Source organism: Nycticebus coucang, chromosome 21 (assembly GCF_027406575.1).
Source record: "Nycticebus coucang isolate mNycCou1 chromosome 21, mNycCou1.pri, whole genome shotgun sequence".
NCBI lineage: Eukaryota > Metazoa > Chordata > Mammalia > Primates > Lorisidae > Nycticebus > Nycticebus coucang.
Genome location: NC_069800.1, coordinates 6,206,217 through 6,232,811, shown reverse-complemented (window position 1 = coordinate 6,232,811; position 26,595 = coordinate 6,206,217).

Here is a 26,595-nt window from a genome sequence, read left to right as displayed (position 1 = left end):
AATAGTTGGGTGTTGTGGCAGGTGCCTGTAGTTCGAGGCAGGGGCAGGAGGCTGAGGCAGGAGGATTACTTGAGCCCAGGATTCTGAGGTTGCTGTGAGTTATGATGCCATAGCACTTTACAGAGGGCAAGAAAGTGAGATTCTGTCTAAAAAAAAGACAGTTTGCCCATGGGAAATTCCCAGCGGGAGGGAGGTATCTGACAGGAGGCAGAGGTCAGGCAATGATGAAAGGATAGGGAGTGGCTGTCAATACAGATGAAGCTTTGCTCTTTTGCTCACTGCTTGTCTCCTACCATGTGGCCCAGTTCCTAAGAGGCTAGGGACCAGTACCAGTTCACTGCCCAGAAGTTGTGTACTGCAGCTCTAGAAATTTATAGCTAAGCAATAGCATTAAGATTTGTGTTTAGAGATTCCCATGTTTACTTTGAACCTTGGGTAGACCTGTTTCATTTTGAGCATGTTATAATATTTATAAATGGGTACTTTTTACAAAATGTAAAATCATGAATCTTATACAAATATAAAATGAACACGTATCAAGGGCTTTATTTAATTCATCAATTAACAAAGGAACTAGAAAGATGTTACACGTTTAAAGGAGAATTGAAAAAATTAGAACTATATGGGCAATAAGTATTATGAAATGAATTTTCAAATAAATGTAAAAATGGTCTGCCCTCAGGGTAATAGTCAATTACATTTCACAAGACACAATTCCTTTGCATTTCTATGGACAAGCATCATTTACATTGTTATCAGTTTTTTTCCAATTTACAACATTGCAAAGTGGCTCAAAGTCAATAAAAAGCAGAGAAAACCACAGAAAGGTGTGCTAAAGAGGACATTCAGCAACCAAACTATTTGCCCATCTCAAAATTCAAAAATTTTCCTGGCTTATCTGGGACATCGTAAGTACTTTGATGGTTGAATAATAGAAGATGAATGCTATTGTTTTTATCATGATTATCCTGAATATTACTTTGGGAGTTTGACAGAGGCTGCATAGAACATCTCCTTCTGCCACATGTTACATGCCTGAAATAATGAGTCTATTCCATCACTCAGTACTATGGTAGTAAAAATAGCACTAAAGCTGGACCAGGTGAATATGTTTCTTTTTCTCTGTTCAAACTACCTTTTGAAACTTGCAGCCTATAGGTTATTTGAAATGTGATATATTTTGCCATCGAGATCCAAAAAGCACCTCTTTTTTCATAGTGGACAGTGCAAGATTCATCAACTTCTTTCTTACCACAGAAGTAATATTAAAACATAATGCAAAATGCAAGAGACTTGGCAACTTAATTAATGTGTCAAGCTAATGTCTAGATATCTGTTTTAATTTTGTATTACCTTTGACTCCATCAGACATGTACTTTATTATACTCAGGGATTATCTTTGACTATGTCAGATGTGCACTTTAGTGGATCATTTAGAGTGTTTTCTACTTTGTGCTCACTAGGAATTAGCATAATCTCATCAATGAAAGGGACTTTTATAATGCTCCGTGGAATATCTGGATAATCACAATACCTTTGGAATATCAGGGAAAATACTTGACATATTCTTAAGGCAAATATAAAAAGAAATGTTGCCATCCTTACTTATAAGTTTTTTGCCAATACAGATAAAAGAAAATAAAACAGGTTGACAACAGCGTACTAGTTTCCAGATTCTGCTTTATTTTCTCTATCACCTGGCTAAAATGCTATCACTAAATGAAGAACTGAAGGAGTCTCAATAAATCTAAAGAATATCTTCACACACCTGATTTTTGCACGACCAAATATTCTAGGTTAAAAAGGTATTGATTCATATTGACCAATTCTGCAATCTTTAAGGATTTCATGATAGTGCTAAACTCTGCAATCCCTTCTATAAACACAGAATTGCTTTTAGTATCTCTGTTCAGAGGGGCATTTTTTTGGGCTTTCATTTCTCTCTCCCTGCCATTTCTGGAGTCTGGGATATGATGCAGGAATTCTGTCAATTATATATATCTATATATATGTGTGTGTGTGTAATCTCAATTATGTACCCTGTGTTTATAAAATAGAACATTAGATAATCACATAGTCCCAGAAATAAAGAAAAAGACATACATCATTTGTGACTCTATTTAAAACCTTATTTTAATAAATTCTTATTTGCGAAACTTGGTAAATGTAGAATGTAAATGTTTTGGCACAGTAACTGAGATAACGCCAGAAAGGCTATGTTAACCACTGTGATAAAAATGTGTCAAATGGTTTATGAAGCGAGTCTATGATGCCCCATGATCATTTCAATGTATACAGTTATGATTTAATAAAAAAAAATAAAATAAAATAAATTCTTCTTTATTGGACCACGGTGATTTTTCAGGATATCATGAATTAGCATCAGTATCTCAAAATTCCTAGAACTTTCAGTTTTCTCCTATCTCAGTGGAAAACCACTTTGATCACTTCTTTCATCTTCTAGAAAAATCCTGAGATATTCATGGTATATCACTTGGGCTGTGATGTAGAGTCTTTCCTCAAAAGAACCATAAACACTCTGTGCACTGTGGTGTCTGAAATTGAGAATAGATTGTACACAGTATTCTGCCCATAAAAGCTAAAACTCATCTTGCCTAAATGTGACAAGTTATATCTTAGGTTGCAGTCAGTTTATTTCATTTCCATGATCAATCTTTCATTACTTATGCACATCATGATTAATAAAACAGCAACAAATGTTTTATTTAAAATTAAACATTTTATTTTAAGACAATTGTAGATTCATTTATTAGTCAGGGTTCTACAGATATGGAGAATAAGGAGACATACACACATGCAGGAGAAGAGTCCAAGAACCAAGAATGCCAGTGTCGAAGGGGAAGAGAAGATGGATATCCCAGTTCAAGAAAGGAGCAAGTTTTCCCTTCTTCTGGCTTTTTGTTCTATTCAAGCCTTCAATAGATTGGATGGGGCCATAAGGTAAGGACCACTTTTAATCAGTTAACTGATTACTCATTTATTACAGAAAAACCCTCACAGATACACAAAGAATATGTTTTACCTGCTACGTGAGGATCATATAACCTACAAAAATTGAAAAATAAAATTAACTATAACAATTCACATGTATGTGTGGGAAACAATGCAGAGATTCCATTTACTCATATTCACTCAACCTTGACATCTGGCAAAATCCTAGTGAAATATCAGAATTAGGGCATCAGCACTGATACAGTAAATCACTAAGGATATGGACATGGTAAGAAAATACATAGCAGAGCTGAAGGAGTTGATAAAGGCATACAAGAAGCTTTGAAACACAATGGAGACTCTCTTAGACTGAATATGGAGAAGAAAGAATTTCAGAAATTGAAGACAAGAATTTTGAACTCTCATAAGCAGTCAAAGTGATACAAACAAACAGAACAAAAAACAAAATATTCCTTTAGTTATGGTATGATTCCAAAAAATGAAATATCTAATTTATAGGGATTCCTGAAGGAGAAGAGGATGATCCTAAAGGCACTGATGCTCTATGTCATGATACTATGGTGGAGATTTTCCAAAACATTTTTAGAGACACAGAAATTCAGATACTAGATAGTTTCAGAACCCCAGTATTACTCAGTCCTAACAAAGCAACTCCTAGAAACATTGTAATTAACATTTCTGAGATTAATATGAAACAGAAAATCCTGCAAGCAGCCAGGTGTAAGAAAAATCTTACCTAAAAAGGGAAAAAATCAGTATGACTGCAGACTCTTTAGCTAAAACTTTTCAAACCAGAAGAGGATGGCCATTGAACTTCAACTTTCTTAAAAAAAATTTTTTTTCAGCCCAGAATCCAATATCCTGCTAAACCGAGCTTAATTTGTGATGGAGAAATCAAATATTTTACTTACATACAAATATTGAGGAAATTTGCCATAACTGGACCAGCTCTACAAAAAGTACTCAGACCCATTCTTCATAATGACCAACAGGACAGTCCATCACCCAAGTGAGAACACACAGAAATTAATGTAAAAAGCTCAGTGTCCACAATGATGAAAGAGATAAAAATAAGCTCTGGACCTCTTAAAAATGAGATGACCAAAATCCCCCCATATCTATCAATTCTTTCAATAAATGTGAATGGGTTGAATTTTTCTCTAAAGAGGCAAAGCCTGGCTGACTAGATAAAAAGCTCTGACCCTGTATCTATTGTATCCAAAAAACACACCTACCCTCAAAGGATAAAACAAGACTTAGGGTTAAAGGGTGGAAAACAATAATCCAGGAAAATAGAAATCAAAAAACTGGGGTTGTAATCTTATTTTCAGATACAACTGGATTCAAATCAACAAAAATAAGGAAAGACAAGAGTGGACACTACATACTTATCAAGGGAAGCATACAACATAAAGAGATTTTAGTAATTAATGTTTATGCACTATACCTGAACACTCCTTAGTTTATAAAGAAAATCCTAAATGATCTGAACAATATGATATCTTCCTTCACTATAATAGTTGGAGATTTTAATACTCTTTTGACAGTACTGGACAGAGCCTCTTAGCAAAAACTAAACAAAGAAATAATGGACTTAAACATGACTATAGAACAAATTAGCTTAACAGACATAACATTTCGTCATTTCATGAATTCATACCCAGCCCATGGATCATCCTCCAAAATTGATAATATCTTATGACACAAGTCTACTGTCAACGAATTTTAAGAAATTATTCCTTGTATCTTCTCATAACATCAATGGAAGTTGAAGTCAACAGCAACAGAAATCTCATACTCAAATAAAGTCATGGAAACTAAAAAAAACATGCTGAATGACTGCTGGGTCCAGGATGAGATTAAGAAGAAAATTATTTGATTTATTGAAAACAATGATAATGAAGCCACAAAATATCAAAACCTCTGTGTAACTTCAAAGGTAATCCAAAGAGGCAGATTATAGCATTAGATGCCTTCATCAATAAAACAGAGTGTGAGCAATTTGACAGGTTAATGGACTACTTCAAGCAAATGGTTAGGAAGAAAAATCCAACCCCAAACACAAACCCAGCAAAAGAAAAGAAATAACCAAAATTCTAGCAGAAGTAAATGAAATTGAAAACAAAAGAATCATTCGGAAGATCAGGGAAACAACAAGTTGATTCTCTAAAATGATTAGTGAAATTGATAAACCCTTGGCCAAACTAACCAGAAACAAAAAAGTAAGATCTCGAATAACTTCCATCAGAAATGAAAAAGGGTAAAAACAGCAGATACTACAAAAATACAAAGGTCCTCAATGGATACTATAAAAAATTCTACATGCAGAAGTATGAAAGTGTAGAGAAAATGAAACTCTACCTGGAATCATACCACCTTTCTAAACTCAACCAGAAAGAATTAGAAATTTTCAATAGACCTATGTCAAGCACCAAAATAGCATTAACTATACAAAATCTTCCAAAAAATAAAAGCCCTGGACCAGATGGTTTCACACCAGAATTCAACCAAACCTCTATAGAGGAAATTTGTATAATCTATTCCAAAGCAAGAAGGAAGAAATCCTTACCAGCACATTCTATGAAGCAAATATCACACTAATACTAAAACCAAGAAGAATCCAACAAAAAAAGATAACTATAGAACAATATTATTCATGCAAAAATATTCTATAGGATCTTGCCAAGCAGAACAAGAATATATTTAAAAAGTTATACATTACAATCAAGTAGGTTTTATCCCAGAAATATAAGGTTGTTTCAACATATTTAAACCATAAATGTAACTCACCATATAAATAAAATCAAAAGCAAAGACTATATGATTCTCTCAATTCATGCAAAAAGGCTTTTGGCAATATTCACCATCCTTTCTTGAGAAGAACACTTAAGAAAAAGGCATATATGGGACAACTCTTAAACTGATGGAAGCCATCTACAACAACCTCATAGCCAATATCACATAGGATGGAGTAAAAGTGAAAGCATTTCCACTCAGATGTGGAACTAGACAAGGATGTTCACTGTCACCAATGCGATTCAACATAGTGCTGGAAGTCCTAGCCAGGGTAATCAGGAAAGAGAAGGAGATCAAGGGTATTCAAGAGAACATGTCTTCACTATTATGGAATTGAAAATTAATACAATCTCTATGGAAAGAAGAATGGAGAATTCTCAAAAAACTAACAGTTGACCTTCCATGTGATCTTACAAATCCATTACTAGATATCTATCCAGAAGAACAAAAATCATCTTACCACAACAACATTTGAATGGATATGTTTATTCCAGCTCAATTCATAATTGCCAAGTCATGGAAGTAAACAAGATGTCCATCAACCTGTAACTGGATTAACAAACTCTGACATAAGTATAACATGAAGTATTATTCAGCCATAAGAAAAAATGGAGATTTCACATCTTTTATTTTTACCTGAATTGAATTGAAACGCATTCTTCTTAGCAAAGTAGCTCAAGGGGGGGGGGGAAGTATCCGATGTACTCAATACTAATATGAAACCAATATATAAACAATTACACTTCCAGACAAATGATAAAACACAAATATAGTCTACTGAGAGGCAGGGGAAAAGAGTGGAGTGAGAGGGTGATTGGTGGAATCTCACCTAATCTGTACAATGTGAAAGTGTTTATCATGGCCCCTGGGTGAAGGGCTCAACTACATCTTGAACTTTACCTTGGAAGTGAAAAAAATTCAACATAAAAAATATGTACCCTTATATTATTTTGAAATTAAAAATTAGAATATTAGGGAAAAAATAACTTCAAGTAAAATGTTGAAAAGCAGCAGCAAAATGGCCATCCTTGCCTGTTTAATCTTAATGAGAAGAGTTCAGTCTTTAACCCTAAACTACAATGTTAGCTAGGGGATTTTTTGAATCCTTTTAGCATGTCAAAAAAGTTTTGGGTTTTATTAATCGTAGATTTCTGAGTGTGATTTATGACAAAAAGGTGATACATTTTTTTCAAATACTTTTTTAATGCATTAATTGTAATTAATACTGATTCTCTTATCTATGAATATATTTTATTATATTAATTATGTTTGTACATTGAATGATCTTTGCACTCCCAGAATAAATCTCACTTAACCAAGATGAATGATGTTAATGTGCTGCTGGATTCACTTTGGTAGCATTTTGGTGATGATTTTGAAATCTACATTGCAGTGCTGGTGTATAGTTTTCTTTTCTTGGGACATTTTTGTTATTGGGGCAATGCTTGCCTCAGAGACTGTTAGAAAGTGTTTCTTACTCCTCTATATATTTTAGAAGAATTTGAGAAGTTTTGATATAATCCCTTTAAGCGATTGTTAGAATTCAGCTGTGAAGCCATCTGGTTCTGGACTTTTCTTAATTGGGCAGTTTTTAATTACTGGTTCAATTTACTTATATGTCTGCTCAAATTTTCTATTTCTTCTTAATTTAGTTTTAGATAATGTTTCCATAAATTTTCAACTTCATATGACTTAGTTAAATTTGTTGGCATCCAACTTTTCATAATATTCTCAGCTTTGTAATAATGGCTTTACTTTAACTTCTGGTGTTAGTAATTTGATTCTTTTCCTTTCTTTTTCAGTTTAGCTAAATGTTTGCCAATTTTGTTGATTATTTCAAAGAATCCACTTTAAGTTTAATAAATTCTCTTTTTTTAGTTCTATAATTCTTTTGTTGGAACTTCAACCCTTAATATTCTCTTCCTTATGCTATTTTTGTTGTATATTGCTTTTACACCTATTTTTCTATTTCCTTAAGGTAGAAAGTTAGGTCGTTCACTTCATCTTAATTCTTTGTTAATACAATCATTTGAGTTTTAAATTTCATTCTGACAAATTTTTCTGAGAAAGTCTATATGTTTTGTTATGTTTTACTTCTATTTTTATTCTTATTTGAGTCAAAGTATTTCATAATTTCACTTGAAATTTTTCCTTTAACTCCTTGGTTGTGTGAAAGATTGTTGTTTTATTATCACATTGCAAATCTTTTGTTGTTTTTATTGTTGTTCTATATGACTTAAAAGACAAATATATAAAACAATAATTGAAACCTATGTTAATGGACACAAAATGTATAAAAATATAATTTATGACAATAACAACATCCAAGGAGTTAAAACTATAAAAGGGATGGGCGGCGTCTGTGGCTCAGTGAGTAGGGCGCCGGCCCCATATGCCGAGGGTGGCGGGTTCAAACCCAGCCCCGGCTGAACTGCAACAAAAAAATAGCCGGGCGTTGTGGCAGGCTCCTGTAGTCCCAGCTGCTCAGGAGGCTGAGGCAAGAAAATCGCATCAGCCCAAGAGTTAGAGGTTGCTGTGAGCTGTGTAACCACGGCACTCTACCCGAGGGAGGTACAGTGAGACTCTGTCTCTACAAAAAAAAAAAAAAAAAACTATGAAAGGGAATATCTGTTTACTGCTGAAATTAGTTCAGAGCTGATTCAAATTTGATTGTCATAAAGTTAAAATGTTAGCTACCATAGAATTAAAAAGAAATGTGCAATAACATTTGATATCTTTTATATTTACCTATATGTGTACCATTATACTTGTTTTTATTTCTTCATATGGCTTCAAGTGATCATTGAATGTCCTTTCATTTCAATCTGAAAGACTTTTTTAGTATGTATATGGGACAAGTCTACTAGTGATGAATATCCTTAATTGTTGTTTATTCAGGAAAGTCTTAATCTCTTCCTTGTTTCTGAATTACAATTTTGCCAGATATAAGAATCTTAGTTGTTCTTTTTTTTTTTTTTTTTTTTTTGTCCAGCACTTTAAACATTTCATCCCACTGACTTCTGACCTTCATGGATTCTTTTAAAGAATTAGCTATTTTGTTTTTGAAGATCCATTGCATTTAATTAGTATTCTCTCCTGCTGATTCTCTATCTTTGGATTTTGACAATTGTGATTATAATATTTTTGATCTGGGTATCTTTGACTTTATACTGCTTGGAGTGTGTTGAGTTTCTTGCACGTCTTTCCAAATATTGGAAAATTTTAGTCATTCCTTTTCAAATATTTTTTTTCTGCCCCTATATGTCTCTTCTCTTCCTCTGAGACTATCATTCTACATATATTGTTACACCTAATGGTGGACCGAAGGCTGCTGAGCCTCTGTGTATTGTTCTTCATTCTTGACACTTTTTGTTGTCAGACTAGACGATGGCAATTAATGTGCCACCAAGTTTGTACATTCTTTTTGGTAATTCAAATCTTCTGTTGATCCACTCTATGGGAATTTTTATTTCAGTCATTGAACTTCCTAGCTTCAGAATTTCTAACTTGGTTCATTTTTATAATTTCTGTCTTTTGGTTGGTTTGTTTTTTTTTTTTCTATTTGATGAGACATTGCTTTTCTAGTTTCATTTTGCCCTTTGTCTATGGCTTTGTTAACTCTCTGAGTATATTTTTTTATTATTGTGTCTGTTCAGGCTGTTATAACAAAATAGTCTATATTGGGTGGCTTATAAACAGCAGAAATGTATTTTTCACAGTTCTGGAAGTTGTGATATCCAAATTAAGATGTTGTGAGATTCAGTGTCTGATGAGGATTCATTTTCTGATTTATAAAATAGTACCTTATGTAACCCCACATGGTGGAGGAGAGAAGGTGGCCCTCTCAGGCCTCTTTTATGAGGGCACTAACCCCATTCCTTGGGCTCCATTTTCATAACCTAATCATCTTCTAATACCCCTAATATTACTGCATTGCAAATTTGCTGATTAGATTTCAGCATGTGAGTTTGGGGAGTACAGGAACATTCAGACTATATTAAGTGTGTGTGTGTGAGTGTGTGTGTGTGTTTCTTTTTCTTCATATTCAATGCCTATCTTTCTTCCCTGGTAGCTTCTATTAATTTCTTTTATTCTCTATGAATGCATCAGACTTTCTTGCTTCTGTATAGGCTTTGGACCTTTTGAGTCTGGTAATGTAAACATTCTGGATAACAGATTCTCCATTCCCTCAGGAGTTTGTGTTGGTGTTTATTATATGTTGTATTTTGGTTAGCGTCCTTCTAAACTGTCTTGCAAAGTCTATATTTTGTCATATATGACCACTGAAATCTATACTTTGGATCAACAGTCACTTAATGTTTTGAAACATTTTCCTCACCCAGATCCAAGACAAGAAAAGAAAAATACAATACTCCCCCCAATCTTTGAATATTGGCACTGTTTCAGAGCAATTCTCTGCTGCTTATTCAGAGCACTATACCTTTGTCTTAGCCTTTACTTGTGGCTTGCAGGAGGAAAGCCAACCAAAAGTACAGCTGGACTACTGCTCTGGCCTTTCTGAGTATGCTTTCAGCCCATAGCATTAATGTGAGTTTTGGTATTCCCTGATTAAAATGGCAGCTTTTACAATTCCTTTTATTCCTGATGGATCTCCTTTACTAAATTTTTCTTCTTGGGATTTTTTTTTTTAATTCAGGTGAATATGAGGATACATACAATTAGGTTACATTGTGTGAAATATAGGGGCATATGACTCACTTCCTGGGGAAGGAGACTTTCCCTTATTTTCTCAGGAGTTTTGTCTTAACTATCATTTGCCCTAATGTTATCTCTTACTCCTTTAACCCCAGCTGCTACAGCAGTACTCCAGAAGCCCCCATGAAAGACACCCAGCTTTGTGGTGAATATTTCAAGTTAGATGAAACAAAAGTAAGCCCTTGAACCATTCCTTAAGAGAGCCTCCAGATAGGTGGAAATGCACAACCATAATTCTTTAAGAATATGATCGGATATGCTGACTCTGGCACTCACAACTTGTACCAGGCACGCAGGCTGCTGTATTCAGAGCTGTTGCCCATCTGATGAGGCAAGCATTTAAAAAATAAATAAATAAAAATAAAATAAATAAAAAAATAAAAAACCGAAAAAAAATAAAATAAATAAAAATTAAAAAGCCACAGAGCTCTAATTACTGTGCATCAGCTCCTTCCTTACTTTATCATTCTGCTGGTGGTTGTCATTTTCTGACTGGATTCCAGAGTCAGCAAAAGTTTATTCTGAGAGTTTTTGCTCACTTATTAGTTGTTTTGGTGGAGAGAGAGCAAAAAAGTTTCTTGTAGTGCCATTTTTAGTGATATCAATCCAATTCTCACTTTTATATTCATATTTCTGCACATATTTGTGAATATTCTGAGCCTCAGAAAAATTATTATTTCTTTTGTTTTTGCCATAATACCATAACAACCCCATTTTCACTTTTTGAATTATAATTCACTTGTTCACTGTATACTATCCACTCTGGGAAGTAAAATAGAAGATCATTACAATGGAAATCATAGTTTTGCCTTAGCTGGCAAGAAATAATGGTAATAGGCATCATATATGCAGAGTCTATAATTCAAAATAAGATAAAGCAAAATTAAAATGATCTTGGTGACTTCATCAGCAAAACATAATTCAAAAATTGCATTATAGTGTGCAATTAGCCTACGTAGATTCAGGCATACCTTGTACTTGGTTCTTGAACATTTTGTGAACTGACATAAAATTTCCCTGAGGTAAGTTTATATTAGAAAATGTATTGAGAATTAATAAAAAATTTTCAGTGGAGTGTTACATTTCCGTATGCAGAAATTATATGTTCTAAAAACCTATTTAACTTGCAATGTTGGTACCTCTGATAGAGTAAGAAAATAAAAGATAATTGACACATGAGGCTTGTTTAACATTTATTTATTTGCCCTTCTAATCATCTTTATTATTAATTATTTTGTAACATTAGGCCTTACATGGATACTAAACATTCATGAATTCAGAGACTATAAAAACAATTAATTTATTTCAATACTTTTATAAGATGTTAAACTGTATAGTAACTTCCATAATTAGAAATCAAAACAAACAAAAAAAATCAAAATAAAAATTTATTTTATATTCTTATTTTCTTTTTGTAGGAAAGTAATTAACATTACCAGTGTTACCAAGGATGAACATTTTTAGTAGTTTAAATCTCTGCAAATAGTGTAATACTGAAGTTATAATGTCTTATTGGCCTGTTACCTTCAATTAAAAATAAATGCTTTAATATTTTTGAGACTAGAATAGTTATTTACAGCAAATTTTACAGATAATTTTATTGCTAAAATATGATAAATTTATTCCACTAACTCACATGCTTGGTAATGTTAACCTCATGAGGTATTTTCTTTCTGAATAAGGAAAATAAAAATAATTAAACAGTGTATATTGATCTGGTTCCCTTTCTCTTGATGTTAAATAAAAAGATCATCACCTCATGATCTTGATTATCAAGATGTAATGACATACTAATTCAACACACTACATTTTACTCTTATGTTTCTCTGAAGTGTTATATTCATTTCCTTTCATATTCGTTAACATAACATATATTTCAGTGTATCTAAAGGATGACTAGAATTGATTTCCTCCCTTCCTTCTCTTCTCCCTTTTTTTAATCTTTATTTTTCCTGTGTTTCCTTCTCTCTGTCTCTTTTTCTCTCTTTCTCACTTCTTTTTTAATTTGATGTTGCAGCTTGTAGACATGGAATTTTGAGAACTTCTTTCCTAAAAATAAATTCTATCTTATAAAATTGATAGCCATTAATGATATTTCAGTATACACTTGGGTAAAAAAAAAAAATTCCCACTACAATCATTTTAACATGCTCATTAAGGTCTATAGCTAATTAAAAATTGTTAAATTATACTGTGTTGAAATTTATTTTTTCAATAATATACATGTATTTATGATCAAGTTTCATTCAGACCTTTTGTCATATAATCAGGTTATTTAAAAAATAACCTAATCTTAAGTATCACAAGAATGGAAAAACAAATACCGCATGTACTCAGTACTAAACTGGAATTAGTTAATCAATACCTATGTGCTTATATGGAAGCAAAGTTCAACAAAATTGAAATAGATAAGATGGGGGGGAGGAGATGGATAAATTCCAACCCAACAGAACATTGCACATTTGAGGGGCACATGTATAACTTTGACTTAAAATATACAAAAGCAAACTATGTAAACAAATCATCTGTACTCCCATAAAAAACATGAAACTAAAAACAAACAAAAAACCTCAACCATGCAAAGTGAGGAGAATTAATAATAGTAGAAGAATAAGGAGAAAACCGTCATTATTCAATAACAAAGGTAGAATTTCAATTTAAATAGAAAACCAAAAATATCCTGAGGACCATATAAGAACAGCAAGTCCTGGTTTATAAATTAAAGTGAGTTGATCATCTGTCACTGAGCAGAGCTGAGGCCATTCTGATCACATCACCCTTACCAAGCTTACTAGGGACATCCAATAAAGGAATTCTATTTCTTATGAACTCTCCTAAGACTTTGGATGTTTGCAAGTGCAATGTTTTTTTTTGTTTGTTTGTTTGTTTTTAATATTGCCAGTTTCCTTCCCTTAATTCTTCCACTTTATTTCAGGATACTATGCATACTCTTCTCTTTCAGCCTATCTTCAGAGATAGCTTATATATACTATTGTTCAGTTCGTTTCAAACTGATCTTACATGGTGCTCTGAAGCATGTCATACACCACAGAATTGATCTCACATTGAAGTAAAGACTTTAAGACATTTTTGCCATCACCCAAATTAACCTTTGGTTGAGGTATTTTGTCCCCTTCAACCTTTACTCGGAGTTATGTAAAGTTACCTTCTTATTGGTAAGTAAAATATTTTTGATTTTTTTTAAACAGTGCCACAATTTCTGTCATTGGTTTATTTATAAATATTTTAAGTGTATTTATATTTATTAAGACACACTTGACAATAATTGCATATATTTATGGTGTGCAATGTGATGCCCTCATGTATATATTGTGTGAAATGGTTAAATCAAGCTAATTAACATATCCATAACCCGACAAGTGTATAGTTTTTTGTGGTGAAAACAAATATGATCTACTCTTGGCAATTTTTTTTGTTTGTTTCTTTTGTTTTTGCAGTTTTTTGGCTGGGGCCAGGTTTGAACCTGCCACCTCTGGTATATGGGGCTGGCACCCTACTCCTTGAGCCACAGGCATTACCCTACTCTTGACAATTTTTAAGTATGTGAAACATTATTATTAACTTGGTCACCTTGCTGTATGACACACCTCTGGAACTGTTTCATTCTTGCTAACTGAAATTTTGTATCCTTTTTTTTTTATTTATTATTTATTTATTTTTTTTGTAGAGACAGAGTCTCACTTTATGGCCCTCGGTAGAGTGCCATGGTGTCACCCGGCTCACAGCAACCTCCAACTCCTGGGCTTAAGCAATTCTCTTGCCTCAGCCTCCCGAGTAGCTGGGACTACAGGCGCCCGCCACAACGCCCAGCTATTCTCTTGATTGCAGTTCAGCCGGGGCCGGGTTTGAACCCGCCACCCTCGGTATATGGGACCGGCGCCCTACCAACTGAGCCACAGGCGCCGCCCCTGTATCCTTTTTTAAAATTTGAAATTCATATGAGGGTACAATTTTTCAGGGTATGTTGTTCTCAATTCCAAGGTAAAGTTCACATTGTGGAAGAGCTCTTCATCCAGGGTCCTGCTGAACATCTTCACACTGTGCACGTTAGGTCAGATCCTGCCACTGTCCTCCCTGCTTCCCCCAATCATCCCTCTGCTTCCTCGTCCCTCCCTCTTGCTAGACCATTTTTGTGTTTTGTGTGGGCATGTAATTGTTTATATATTGGCTTCATATTAGTATCGAGTACATTTTTTTTCTTTTCCAGTCTTGAGATAACATTACTAAAAAGAATGTTTTTCAACTTCATCCAGGTAAACATAAAAAATGTAACATCTCCATCTTTTCTCATAGCTAAATAGTATTCCTTGGTATACACTTGCTATAGTTTGTTAAACCAGTCATGGGTTGATGGGCATTTGGGTTGCTTCCATGACTTGGCAAATATGAATTGAATTGCAATAACCATTCTGGTGAAAATGCTCTTTTTTTTTTTTTTTTTTTTTTTGTAGAGACAGAGTCTCACTTTATGGCCCTTGGTAGAGTGCCATGGCATCGCACAGCTCACAGCAACCTCCAAATCCTGGGCGTAAGCAATTCTCTTGCCTCAGCCTCCCGAGTAGCTGGGACTACAGGCACCCGCCACAACGCCCAGCTATTTTTTGGTTGCAGTTCAGCCGGGGCCGGGTTTGAACCCGCCACCCTTGGTATATGGGGCCGGCGCCTTACCAACTGAGCCACGGGCGCCGCCCGGTGAAAATGTTCTTGTGGTAAAATGATTTTTTTCTTCTGGTTAGATACTTGGTAATGGGATGATGGGATTAAATGGAAGATCAACTTTCACTTCTTTGAGGATTCTTCATCCTTTTCCTATAAAGGTTGTATTAATTTGTTATTCAACCATCAGTGTAGAAGTGTTCTCTTCTCTCTACACCCACACCAGCATCTGCAGATTTGGATGCTCTGATGTGGGCTAATCTTACTGCACTTAGGTGATATATCAAAGTGGCTTTGATTTGCATTTCTCTGATGATTAAAGATGAGCATTTTTTCTTGTGTTTGTTGGCCATTCATCTGTCATCTTCAGATAAGTTTCTGTTCAAGTATCTTGCCCACTTATAAATGTGGTTGTTTGCTTTTCTTTTATTGATTAATTTGAGTTCTCTATAGATTCTAGTTATTAGGCCTTTGTCTGATTCAAAACATGCAAAAATCTTCTCCCATTTCAAAGGCTGTCTGTTTGATTTGGTTATGGTTCCCTTACCCCTACAGGAGCTTTTCAGCTTGATCAAAGTGCAGTTATTTATTTTTGGTATTGTTGCGATTGTCCAGGGATTCTTCCTCATAAAATCTTTTCCCAATATTTTCAAGCTTTTCCCCAACACTCTCTTCTAGAATTTTTATTATGAAATTTTGTATCCTTTGACCAATATTTTTCTATATACCCTCAACTCTAGATCCTGGTAAATGCCATTCTATTCTTTGTTTCTATGACTTAGCCTTTTTTAGATTCCACATGTAAGTAAGTTCCTGTAGTAACTGTCTTTCTATGCCTGAATTATTTCACATAGCATAATGTCCTCCAGGTGCATCCATGCTTTTGCTAAAGACAGAATGTTTCCCTTTTTAAGGATGAATAAATATCTTCTTTTTAGTAATATGTAAAATGATGTCTCATGAAAACAATCCTAGAAATACTGGAACATATAATTTTCTGTTAAGTAAACACTTTAGATCATGAGAGAATAAGAAAAGCTTTTGGAGATAAACAAAGTGAGGTTAAAAAAAAAATGATGGGTTGATATCAGTGTCATTCCTGTCATGGAGACTTCTGCTACTATCAAGAAACAAGAGTCTGGGATAGCACCTAAAACAGCAGTCGGATTGCCATGGAGGAAATTAAAAACGTACACTGCCTAAGATGGAGGATCTTGAATGTTGAATTATCAGTGAAATAATGAGATTAAAACAAAAATCACCAGAAAAATCAGACTAAGAGACCTGTCTGTCTTGTTTGAGGTCTAGGTAGAAAATAAATATGCAATTGAGGAGTACTCCTATAACTTTTGGGGAGTTAAGTTTGTATTACTTTCAGAATCTAGTCAATTACACCGTGGGAGTATAACAAAAAGTTTTCCTAGATTGATAACACCCTAGGAAATCTAGTAGAAATAAATTAACCACCTCTGCAAGCTCTCAAAAACGAGTCCCACAGAAGAAAACTGTGCCTGTCACAAAGACTTTCAAAATCCAATATTATAAGTTTTATAGTTTCTGTTTCTCAGTAAAATAAAATAAATAAACTACTAGATGATATATCTTGTGAAATAAACTTGAAAAGCTGAATATAATACAAAAAGGGGATGTGGAATGAAGAGCTGCAGAGCAATCTAGTGGGGAGAATAGGCTTGCCTGGGGGGCAGAGCAGAAGCCGTGACAGTAAGTTCCTATTTCTGCTGGATGGTTTGCACAGCTAAGAAGCAGCACACGTGGAAAAGCCCAGATTCTGGCCTGGGAACCAGTAATCAAAAGGCAAAATAGTTTATACATAGCAAGGATGGTTGTGATGGACTTAACTACAATGTTGGAAAGACACATCAGCCACACTGAGGAACTGAGTGGGGATTCGGCCAGTGGCTGGTTTGCCCACGGCAAGCCAAAATCAACCACTGGAAGGGGGAGTGAATAAATTTTCGGATGTGTCAACTCTTGGATTTCAAGCCATATTGACATAAGGACAGCAGAGTTGAGCTGACCCCACGGAGCTCTGCTCAGATTAAATATTTGTGTCCGGAAGTAAATGTTTTATACCACTGACTTAGGGTGTTATTTTTTTTTAATACAAGAGGAAAATGAAATATGTGACAAAATAGACTTTGGAGAAAATAGTCTCTGGATCTACATAATTCAAAGTACATAATTTCACCAGATAATTCAAAAGTAATATAATTTCAAATGAGTCATATAACATACATTTGAAACATGAAAATCATGATAGAATGAAAATATAATATGTCCAGATTAAAAATAGTAAGAGATGTTTAACACATAATCTCTGTTAGTTGATTGATCTAATAGATGTTTTTAAAAATGTTGGGAATAGAAAAGACTTGATCAACACATTTAGTAAAATTCGTAAAATTATGCAAATTTTAACTTTAAGTTCAAAGATTATATAACGTATATATACATATATAATGATATAGATACATATCTTTGATCCTTAATGTACAAAATATTGACAAAAAAGATCATGTGCAAGACTGTAAAGTTACTCTTCCGTAGTTTTAATAAATTACATAATTTAATGAATTATTAATTACTTACAAAATAGATTTTAGCAACTTCCATTCTTCTAATAATTTATAAACAAAAGAATCACAATGTAAATGCCCATGAATATAGCTAAGTATAACGGTGAAGATTGGAATACTTAGAACTAAGCAATAATGATAATGTCACATTATTTATTTGTGGGTAACAGGTCAATAGGTACTTAGAGGAAAACTTTAATGTCACATGCCAATTTATGATAAGACATTTCTGACATAAAAAGTTTAAAACCACCATATAACCAATTCTAATTATATAGAGGAAGGAAAATTAATAAAAAATGGCAAAGATGAAAAAAATAAAGAAATATTATAAACCAATCGTTAACATAAAATGTTATATCTTTAAAGAACACTAAAAAAAAAAAAAATTCAGTTTCCAAATAGACTGAATAAAGCATAGAGGAAAAAAATTCATTAATACTATATTTAAAATGAACAAGTGAATGTAACTGAAGTATAGAAACTTAAGAAGAAAAATAATGGAGATCTTTTCTCCATTAATTTGAAGTCTTTCAGAAAGTTAATGTTTTTAGGAAAATAAAGGCCAAGAAACAAAAATATATTCTAAATCCTCAAAGCATTTGAGTCAATGGATTTTAATTTAATCTACTCATCATTATACACCCAAATCAAAATCCAGATAATTTTAAATATATTCTATCAAAGAAATAGGAAACTTGAAGTTACTTAATCTAATGACAAACAAAATAGTTTGTGTGTACATCGGTGAAAATATAACAAAAAAATAAAATTATACACAAAAATATAAAAATATTTTTATCGATTTAAACATTGCAGCAGTTGTTATTTTCCTTTAACTGGCCTTATGTTCAAAAATTCTACAACTGAACATTTTTTAACTCTTAAATAATTCTTCAAACTACATATAGCCTCCCTTGACCATTTGTAAACCGAATACATTTAAGATGCACAATGTCACAATCTTAATCTTTTAAATTCTAGTCATGTTATAATATCCTGGATTTCAGTTTCATTTTTTATTATTTATACAGTATAGTTTTATATACTGTATAAATAAACTACAGTATATAGTTTTATATACTGTATAAATAATATTTATAAGCATATTTTAAAAGTTGAGACTTTTCTGCAATGTTCACTTATGTTCAATTTAGAGACAAACCAGTATTCTTTTCACACAGTAAAATAATTCAATCTAACATCTTTAGGAAATGGAAAAATTATTACCAGCGGGAAGAGGTGCAAACAACTTTCAATGTGGTTCTTATCATGTGTATTGTTGCCATGATCCTTTTCCCAAGTGGGGAAAAAAAGAGACTTATATATTCTTAATGAATATTTGTTTTTGGAAATTCATGAAATCATTATAGCCACTCAGTATTAAAACACTATTTTAATTTTTTAATATTTTATTTTATTTCAGGACCACAGGAGGTTTTTTTTGAAATAATAATAGGAAATATATTACCCTTCTTATATTTTTATGAATAGGAAAGAAACTACGCCTTTGTGATGCTCACCTCTATTGGCAGTGTATGAAATAAGATATTCTCATAAATCAAATTGAATGACTGGCAGGGGACAAAATTGACCAGGAAAACTGCCATTGAGTCTCTGGGAAGAAAAGTTTACTAACATATTTCTCTATGCCATTTGATGACAAATATGATGATGGCCATTTTCAACACTGCTGGGATACAGTAGTCTTTTTTATTAGACTATGTCACAGTACATTGTAATTAATTTATCTTTTGTCTTGTCCTTTGCATGTGAAGTAACTGCCTTAGGAAACATTGGCTCTTTATGACTATGACTAGTACAGATCCATTTTCTCCTTATGCATAGAAGAGAACATGGACAGATATCTGTACTATTCCTCTTCTGAATACTGTTGTCTAATCTGGCTCACAAAAATCATAAAACCTCTTAAAATCAAATTGAAAGAATTCCTCTTTGATTCAGGGGAGTAAATCATTATTTTCTAAATAAACAAAACAGCTCAGGGAATAAGCATATCAAGCATTCAAGACCTGCTAAACATGTCACTGTGGAGATAATTGGAAACATTCACACCAAGGACACATCTTTAGGCAATTTGGATGACTGTGAGTGCAAGTTTGCAAGTGGCCCAGTGGAATCCACTGTATAATAATTCTATGCATTAAACACAAGGGTTGTTTCATTCTTAAACCCCTGGAGATAATGATTTTGATTCCTCATGACTTGTTTTAGCGTAACTTTCTGTGGGAAAAAATGCGAATACATTGAATGTATATTTTTCATATTTGCATTGTGTGTGTGTTTGTATTTAATATAACATTTATACTTTGAAAACACAAATATATATATATATATATATAAAATATATAACAGGATATGTTTTCCAGGAATGAGATTTTCCTTAGAAAATGCCAGAAAGCTTTTCAAGTCAATTGAGATAAACTACATAACATACTTAAGACATTTTCAACTATCTGAGTTAATTAAATAATTTTCAGTTTCCTAGCTCATTTTCAATATTTGGTTTACTTTTGTGTCATTTTCAAAGATTCATTCCCTCACTTACATCCTGCAACATGTCCTTTACTATTTTGGATATGATTGACCCAAATCATAAAGATTATCTTTTTAAAAAATTTGTAATTAATAGCACTTTCCAGTATATATCTCCTATAGAGATTCAGAGTATATATCTCCTTTAGAAATTAGTACAAATATACCTAAAATATTTACAAGTACTCATCATGTAAGAAATCCAGTTTTAATTTCTGCAAGTTTCCTAAATCTGAGTATAGGAGCCTTTGGCACAGTACAATTGACTACATGTGTATGCAGCTATTCTATCATATAGCATTCTGCTCATCCACCTGAAAATTTGTCTTGAAATAAAAAATCTGTAAGTTTTCATATGCAAAAATTATTTCATGAAGAAATTATTTCATGAATTATTATTACTTTCAAATTATGGGTAATACATTCAAAAGAAGGCCTGGGAGACACAGTATAGTGTTTATTAGCAAATATCATTCAATATAAGAATAGTTACTCTAAACTTCTGATTTTCTTCAAGTTTATACTTGGACGTTTCTCTGCTCCCACTGAGCAATGATGAATACTATATAATAGTGTGATTTAGAAAACGAAAATCAAAAATTCAAGTATGAAATTAAGTTGCCCATGTAGAGAATGCAGAGCACCTGGCACTTGCAGACACTGCTGGCGGCATCATGAAGGGTGCAGGTGCTGGGAACAATTACACTTTTTAAGTGTTTGAATTTTAAATTTACTTAGAAACATTCACTTATACATGTAACTCGGATTACTCCTTGAATCCGAATCAAAATTTGTTTGGGGAGTCGGGGGAATAACTGATTACATTTGTTACCTAAGACCAGAATTATGGAAAAATTCCAGAGGCAAAATAGCAAAGTTGGAATAAGAAGACAAAGAACCATAGCTGCATAAACAAAGTTCCCAAAATTGGGATGGTGCAGCCACTTTAAGCCTCGATCTGCATCCCAGCAGGGGGACTGACAGAAGCAATCCCAGAATCCTGAGAGAAGAAGAGTGATACTGAAGAAGAGGCAGAAATAAGGCTGGAAAATGGAGGTTCCTTTTCTTATTTTTATCTATTTCTCTCCAGGCATACTACACTCAACGTAGATCTGACTATTGCTGTGTCTATAATATATACCACACATACTGTGGCCGGAGACTGTTACAGATACTTCATGAATATTCATTCATTCACTCCTTTAACAAATTCTGTGAGGTAGTCACAGAATGAACATGAAACAGAGTGAGATTGAATTTCTTGTCTCTTAGACCTACCTACTTACTTAACATTGTTTTTTTCTAATCTACGTAAAATCAAAAACTGTTGTAAATAAGAAAATTGTGTAAATTACAATAAGTAGTTGCTTTTTGGTGCCCAGCATGCAACATGAGGGATATAAGCTATTTACTTGTATGCAATGTCCAGCAGTTTGTGGAATTGATGGGCAGGAAAATATTCTGAATAATCATTTGCATGTGTTGGCTGATAAGAAGAACTTTGTTTGGATTAAAATTTTTTTAAAAAGGTATTTTAAAATGTACTTAGGTGCTTAAGTTTTTATCTGTTTGCCTGTGTGTGTGTTTGCAGGATTCTGAGAAGAAATATAATGGAGACAAGACAGTGAAGAAGATGGTATTTCTGTCAGTTTTGATCTGAGATATTTTATGAGCCTCATCACAGAAGCTTGAGTTATCATTGAAGCTTGGGTTGATCTTGTGAATTTAAGGTGAGTCCATTCGGAACTAAAAGCACAAGGATTGTTGATTTGGATGTTGATGGCAAGATCTGAGAAGAGAACCATTCCTTTTCCTTGCCTTTCTCTGGAACACTGGGCCCAGTGGTCCTCTAGGAAAGCCGTGACTCTTAGTCAGTAGACGTGGGTAATTAGGTTCATCAGAGACCTAATTAAGACTGGGCTGTGGAAGCCAAACAGTTCACTTAGAGGGGAGACAAATCTTCAATGAAAGATTAAGACTCACTGACATGACATTCCACAGTCACATACCGAAATAATTGGGGTAAAATTCAGTAACAAAGTGCAGGATATGGCAAGATCATTTTAGGAACCAGATTTCTTTATTCAGTTAATGTTGTCTCTTACTCAGGATAAAGAAACAAGAGTCTCCATAGAGATTATAGCTGATTACATTCTGATGATAGCTCTAAGAATTTACAGTTGTAATAAGTCATACTAATGTTCATAGGATAAACTTCAAAGACTTGTTTAATAAGTAGAGCAGACACAAAATCACCATTATAAAATGCGATAAACAAAAGGATATAAAATCACAAGAAGAGTAATTCATAATGCTATGGAGAAGGCAGGAGGAGTTTTCAGGAGAGCAACACTAAGGTGGAACTTGAGAATGTGGAGAAGATAATTAGACCGAGACAATGGAGAGGGGCGTTCCTGGTGCAGGGAACTGCAGATGAAAGACAGCAGGAGTTGGAGGGGCAGTTACACATTGGGGAGATACTAATTCGGCTGGTGCACAAGTGTGGGGGGTAAATGCAACGAGAGATGGAGAATTTGCTCAGAGATTGTCAAGGATCCTGAATACTAAGCTACATTCTTGTGAATTTTACCTTCCAAAACAAATTTATTCAGGTTGGTTTCTCTTAGCATTGCCGTGTTTCTTTCTCTTAAATCTGTTCACTTTCCAGTCTCCTCTTGAAAACCTTTCATACTACTTGAATATTGATCTCCTCAAATTTGTTCCATTATATTAATTCTGTCACACATAATTTATCTTTTATGGTTCTCATAACAAAGGTGCTTGCTTTTATCATCTCTGTAACATGTAATGTCATCATTCTAAACTGCTATTTAGATTGAGAGAAAATAACCATTGCATTCTACATAATAGGTACTTGATAAATATCTGTAAAGTGAAGCAGTGCCTACGAATTCCAATGTCACAGTCATCCAAGCAATTTTGCGGAGAAGCACAAATTAAAATGCCTGTCTCATGATACTCACGTTCAGTGCCTTTAAACGCAGCCTGTTTCTTTCTTTTGTCTTTTTCTCTAGTGCTTTTCCTTCTGTTTGCTTCCCTGGTTAGCTATTGACAGCTGCTGCTTACAGGTGTACTTACTGTGGAGCCAATGAAGCTTCAGTTCACAAGGGACATTGGTCCCTTTCAAGGCACAGAGAGGCATTCCAGGAATGTGCCTTTTGTAAGTTCTGTAAGACTTAGGTAATTGCCATCCACTAAGGACTGTCTCTTCACATTCTGACTTTCATTCTGTCACACTTTCTCTGATTCTATAAGGCATTACAAAAGCGACTGCTGATGTGGGTCAGCAGTTCGAATTAGTTTGTTTAGTTTGAATTTTGTAGCACATATTTAAATGACTCACGGTATCTTCTATTTTAGTTAGGTTATTGCTAAACATTCATGAAAGGGAATGCTCCCACAGACACTCTGAGCAACCACTGCTCTAACTCCTTGGATGGTGTGAAGAGAAGGCTCAGGTTAGGAGATGGTACGGAATGATGAGCAGGTCCCACAAGGCCCAGCACCAGAAGCAGGCGTGGAGTTGGTGCTATCAATTATGCAAAGGTATATAAGGTGAATCACTTTGCAAGAAAACTTGAAAGGCAGAAAAATCTTCATACATGTGTAAACCTCCGTCTAATAAGTGATTCTGTAATTGAACATCAATGCATAAACTTACATATTACCAGAACATTTCTTGAGGTGTTTGTTTTTCCTTCATTAAAATCATGAAGAATACCTTATTAAAATACCAACCCCTCACCAGCATTTCCAAGGTGGTAATTCACCCTTCCATTAATCACAAAACCTGTAATAATCAAATAAAGGCCATGTGATTATAATGTATTCCACTTTGAGCCTCAGCTATACTAGGGAAGATGGAGATCTATGGAGTGTGCCCTAATGTAGAAAACTTTGAAAAATACGTGTCATTTCATCTATCTTTGTGAAAATTGAAGCTCTGTGTCCACTAACCTAAAATCATTCTTTTCTATACTTTTTAAGTACAACACAGGCAAAACCCTGATAAAGTTACTATACTCAACTAGAACTGTCAGTGAATATTCGTCAGCACCCAGCTTCCCGCACGTCCTGTATTGACACTCTTCTCTCCCTACCGTAACATACTTCCTCCCTTGAGAGGTACTACATATTTTTTAGTTATTATTTAAAATAAATTATTTCTTCATTCATTCAAATATAGTGTGTTATAAATATGTGAAAAGCCTTGTACAAAGTTCTAAACAGAAACGGAAATAATCTACAAAGATAAAAGGTGATCTTTGCAAATAAACTGTAACATAAAATAACAATTAAATAGGAGATATCATAAATGTAAAAACAAACTCATTTGAAAACATAAAAAAATTGAAAATATGAATTTATTTTTGACCGAATTGTGGGGAAACGTATTAGTTTCTGCAGTGTTTCCTGAAAAACCTGCCCACAGTTGTTTTATACAAGTAGGTACAGCACACTCTAAAAGATGAAAAGTATAGTGTAGTAAATAGGTGAGCCAGTAATTTAATTGTTTATTATCACTATCAAGTATTGTGCCCTGTACATGACTTCATATGCTGTATTTCTATCCCACTGGTAGTATAGTAAATTTGTTTACATCAGCATCAGCACAAACATATGAATAATATTTTGTGCTAGGATAATTTCAAGACAGCTACAATGTCACTTCAGTGACAGAGATTTTTCAGCTCCATTCTAATCTTCTGAGATTACCATCATGCATGTGGTCTGTGGTTGACTGCACCATTGTTATGCAGCACAGAACTATTGTGTATGTGCATATAGACACACAGGCATACATATGCAATATACGCACATGTGTATGCCATGTAATTACAGACAGCACTAATTGATGTTAGTCTACCGGAAGTACACTTTCCTACTCCCTATTTACATCTTTATTAACCTTAGTAAAAGAATTATGTAGTTTTCTTATATTTTATTTTTATCTTCAAGCTGGATTGAAATTTGATTTTCCTGTTCTAGTTTGTGCAGAGTAATGTTTGTAGGCCATCTGAAATGAAGCCTTCATATTCTGTCCCCTCAGAAGTTCAAACAATATTTTCCTTTTGCAGGATGCTCGTTTTAATATGTGTAAAACTGGGAACTCTTTGATGAGACTGTAAATTATATATCACTGAATTGCTATATAAAGGACAAACTGTCACTTTGTCTTCCTTGATTTTATATGCTGTCTCACTCCACCTGTTTTCCCTCCCTACTGACCATCCAGTTTCATACTCATGATACCTGCAGTTCATTATATATTACTTTGAAAATTATCATAGCTTTTATTCTAGATTTCATGATTGTTCAGAAAAATAAAATGGTATACAAAAGACAGATATGACTCATTTGCATATATGGTACCCTTGCGTGCAGGTTAATATCTTGAATTAATACACTACTAAAATAAAGCCAAATTATTGCCTAACATTATTGCCTCTTAAGACATTGATCCTTAATGAAAATATTTTTTATTGCTATAGTTGAATCTAATGGTATTATTATTTTGTGATAAAACAGAGAATACATTCAGTTTTGAGTTTGATGAAGAAATTAATGACTCAACAATTCCAATTTCTCCACACAGTTACATGATGGACAGAAAAAGCGAATTAAACTTAATATTTGATTATAGGCCAATAGTGCACATTTCCTCCCTGGAAGCTGTTTGATTATCTTGGTTAGAATCTTGGTTTTATTTGTGTGTCTACTCCTCACATTTCATCTCAGAGCAAATAAACTAACACGCACACTGTCTTTGTTTTTTTTAAACAAACACATAGATGAGACTAAGATGATCTAGAACAGACTATTATTAATATATGTCATCACAGAAGCCTATGCAGTTTCAGAATCTATCTTTCAAATATCTATTGGTGGAGCTTTTTGACATGAAGCTGAGCAGTCAGAGAAACTAAGCAAGACTGTGCCACCTATAATAATTAATTTCATCATGATGTTGTTTAGGTTATATTGTGTTCTGAAACATTTAGAAGATGACCATAGGATTAAAGAATCTTAGGCTTGAACTTTTAAAGCCTCAGCTGGACATGGTCTCTGAAAGGAGGCAGAGAGTTAAGAGAAACCTATCAGAAAGAACCCCTGTTTGTATTCCGCCTTCTCTTCAGAGCATGAAGATGGCTTTCCACCAGCAATCAGGAGTCTAGAAGACAATACCACACAAGCCCCATAAGATGTTTAAGGAAGAGAGCGAATGTGACCTAAAGTTAGTCTCGTGCTACAGAGACGT